Consider the following 3,972-nt stretch of genomic DNA (forward strand, 5'->3'; position numbering starts at 1 on the left):
CATCAGTGTGTCTGATCTCAGCATCAGTCTCTCTCTACCTCTGGAGGTGGAATATCAGGATAAAAACAGCTACAGCTGTGTACTCAACAATCCCATCAGCAACCAGACCACACATCTGGACATCACTCAACTCTGTCAACCATGTTCAGGTGAGATTAGCGTTTATTTACTCATCTCAGTCTACTGGTCATGTGCTGAAAAGATTGGTCAATTTACCCTTACACAAAGAAATTCAGAGGGTGAAATACAGCCAGTCTCAGTGAGAAGTTTGGTGGATTCTTAAATGCAAATTTGTAGAGTTGACCAATAGTTGTGCTTCAATACATTCAGCTACACTAAACAGCACACAGTGTGTTTGTATCTACTCAGCCACTTCTTTATACCTGAACTTTTCAATAAAGATGGCTGCATTAAGAAGAGCTGCTTGGAAAGAAGTTAGCTTTGAGACAGAACTAAATGATATTAATCTACAGGCCAAAAACAGTTGATTAGCACTGATTCGTTACCTAGTCCACAACCTGGAATACATGTGGCTTTCACACACGCTTCACATTCGGTCCCACCTTTTCTGACTTTGCCTGTAAAATTTCACTATGCAAATGTATATGTAAATGTGACACTGTACCAATGGTGGAGTAGATGAGAAGGCAGGCAAAGAGACAGATCTAAATGCAAGAGGTTATTATTTTTTAAAACTGAAACGCAAAACAAGAACCAAGAAACAAGGACCGTGGGGAACAGAAACACATCTACAACTGAAAACGGGGAAACGCAAGGGCTATGCAAGAGGCCCACCTGGGGGAAACAATCACCTGAGAAAAGAACTACAAACATGGCACTCAAGACAGGAAGTAACACAAAAGTCCTAACAAGACATTGGAAACATGCAACAGTTGATATTAGTGTTTACTTATATTTACTGAATTGATTATAATGACCAGAGCTGATTTCAGTGATTAGACAATCGTTACATTCTGTTTCTTTATAAATGCAGACAACCAATTCATTAAAACATTATAGCAAACATCTGTCAAATTCACAATCAGAAACTGAATCAAAAGCATACAGTAAATTATGATGTCAACAAGTAAAGCAGCAAAAACTGAGAGGGATGTTCATGTATCAATAGATCAGACTGACAATTTCACTCACACTAATGATTGTGTCTCTCTATCATTACAGGCTCTCTGTCTCTGATAGTGTTGATATTTTTTTCTGCTGTTGCTGGATCTCTGTTGATTGTGGCTGCATTCGGGATATTTCTCACGTGCAGGAAATGTAGAAAAACTGATCAAAAAGGCAAGTTGTTTGGCTGTTATCTATAAAGTGACATTGGGCAACACTCTTTACTTGTCTCGCTCAGAAAAAAAAAACAGATTCTGCATTTCTCAAACTGCTTTAAAGCATACTGGAAATACACAGAAAGAAGTGCAATTCTGCATAAATTCAATTATACAGTAACTCAGAAACACAGTCCTACATGTACAAAAAAAAAAATGCAGAGCTCAGCTGGTGTTCACATTAAAATTTCTAGAATAATGCTGTTTCACTGGTGAATGACATTTTACTTCTGCTTCAATTTATTACATTTCATCATATTATAATAAAATGCAAATTACTTTAGCATTTGTCTTAATATGGTTTATAACTTATCTGCAAAGAATGCCTTTAAAGTTTATTTTCTGTATGAAAGTTTAACTGAATTCATTTGTTAAAGCCATTAAAACCATGCATGGAGCATTAAACATGTTCATATTGCACAATTAATTAACCATTAAATATTTTAACTTTGACAGCCCTATAATAACAACACATATGTTGTGAAGAACCAGATCTAGTTAAGATTGAGTTGTTGTTGTTTAATGCATCTATTATTATTTTCAAACAGTTCAGACTCCTGAAGAGATCACTTACATTGAGCCAACATTCAACAACAGAAATATGCATAAAACGGTAAGATTTATGTTGTTCATCTCTGTATCAATTTAGCAGTCAGGCAAATTTGTGCTTGTACAGTATATGATAGATCGTGATTCAGAGAAAAAAAACAATAATGTCATCACTCATATCCCACAATACTCAAAAGACACTCATTCTACCGTAACTACAAATGATCAAACAGATCAACATGTCCATTTAGGAAACACAAGTTCATATTTACACAGTGCATTTCCTGTGTCAGCTGATGATTTCACTGTTCAGACTTTTACTAAAGAACTTAATGAATTCACTCTCAGAAAAAAATTCATAAAAGTGCAAAAAATGTATCTTAAGTGCAACGGCTTCTGACCTGGGCAGCAGCCTTAAAAGGATAGTTCACCCAAAAGTGAAAATTACCCCATATATGACTTTATTCTTTCAGACAAATACAACCAGAGTTATATTTAAAAATGTCCTGGCTCTTCCAAGCTTTTTAATGGAAGTGAATGGCTGTTGAGATTTTGAAGTCCAATAAAGTGCATCCACCCATCATAAAAAGTGCTCCACACAGCTCCGGGGGGTTAATAAAGGCCTTCTGAAGCGAATTGACGCGTGTAGCAAATTACCTCAAAAGGGAATTATATTTATAAGTAATTATAACTGGTTGTAATTAATTATCAATATTTAAATCAGATTTTAGAATTAACTGTAGCAGAATCAGTATTACAATGATTTAATCTGTTCGTCCACTGACAGTATAATCATTCATCAATTCTAGGAAAAATTATTTTCCTGGCCAAGAAAGAATAACTTTCCTACGTCATACAGTACTAGCATTAACTTAGCATGTAGCACGATCAACATTCAGTGACTCCAAATTGGGAGCAGCACACAGAGACAATCAATTGTGAATATAAGGGATTTAATAAATGAAACTACAGCTAACATACAACCAAACTAAGCAAAAATGCATACATACAGAAAGAAGGAAAGTAAGGGAAGAGAGAGAGAGAGAGGGCAAAAGAATGGCAGTATATAACATCAATTAACAACAACCTAATGCGAATCATCAGAGAATCAAAAATCACCTTGATAAAGGGGCCCAAACTTAGACACACATCTAACTAGTTGGAAATGGTTACTTGCATTGGCTTTGTTGCTGAACAAGCGTCCGGATGCGGTAGACAATGGAGGTTCTTGATGTGTTCTGTAGGAGTGAGCTGGAGGCTTTCGTCGAGTTCTGAAGATGGGAGAGTCCACAGTGAATCAACAAAGTTACTTGAAGATAAAAACTGCCGGAAAGTCAGACTCCAGGGTGATGAGTCTTGGAGAGTGTCTCAAAAGGTTGTTGTTTTTTGAGCAATGATTGGTTTGCTTTAGGGACTTTTAAGGGTCTACCAGTCACACCCATCTTTGGCAGACTGACCAATGTAGAGGTGTGAATTTTGAGCGGGAAAGGTTCCTTTGTTTCACACAACACCTTATTTGCATGGTTTATGGTGGTCTGGAGGATTTTCAATGTCCTTTCCTATGTGTATTGTGGCTTTTGAGTATGTCTGGGCCACGGGTTAGTGGCTCCTCGTGAGAATGGAGGAATCGTTCCTTCCCCCCTGGAATCTCTTTCAAGCTCAACGAGAAAGTTGATGACTATCCCTGCTAGCGTTGGAGAAGACAGAAGAGGTGATAACGCTCTTTGAACCAGAGGTGGACGTTAGACATGCATCTGTAATTTAGTTATGACAAGGGAGGAGGGAAAGTTTACGATGCCTAAAACCTAATTGAACATCTTAATGCTCTACATGCGCTTGTGCAAGAAAAATATCCATATTTAAACCTTTATAAACCGTAATCTCCAGCTTCCGCAAACTGCTGCACGCGCGTTCACGAGAGATAATTATATTGTAGAGACCATTTATGGTAGGCCAGTGCTCAACCTGATCACTGTTATAAGAAGAAAAAAAAGATATTTGAACCCTTTTGGAAAAAAAAAAAAACAGTATATGCTGGTTAGGTATGTTTTGAAGCATGGCTGCTGGTTTGAGCTGGTTTAAG

At 37.2% G+C, this 3,972-nt stretch overlaps 1 pseudogene; it reads left to right on the forward strand.

The window, feature by feature from the left end:
- LOC107709399 (uncharacterized) overlaps positions 1 to 3,972 on the forward strand; it is an 89,947-nt pseudogene that overhangs the window by 19,442 nt on the left and 66,533 nt on the right.

The sequence above is a fragment of the Sinocyclocheilus rhinocerous genome, unplaced genomic scaffold (genome assembly GCF_001515625.1).
Source record: "Sinocyclocheilus rhinocerous isolate Xijiao unplaced genomic scaffold, SAMN03320098_v1.1 scaffold2581, whole genome shotgun sequence".
In the NCBI taxonomy this organism is placed as follows: Eukaryota; Metazoa; Chordata; class Actinopteri; order Cypriniformes; family Cyprinidae; genus Sinocyclocheilus; species Sinocyclocheilus rhinocerous.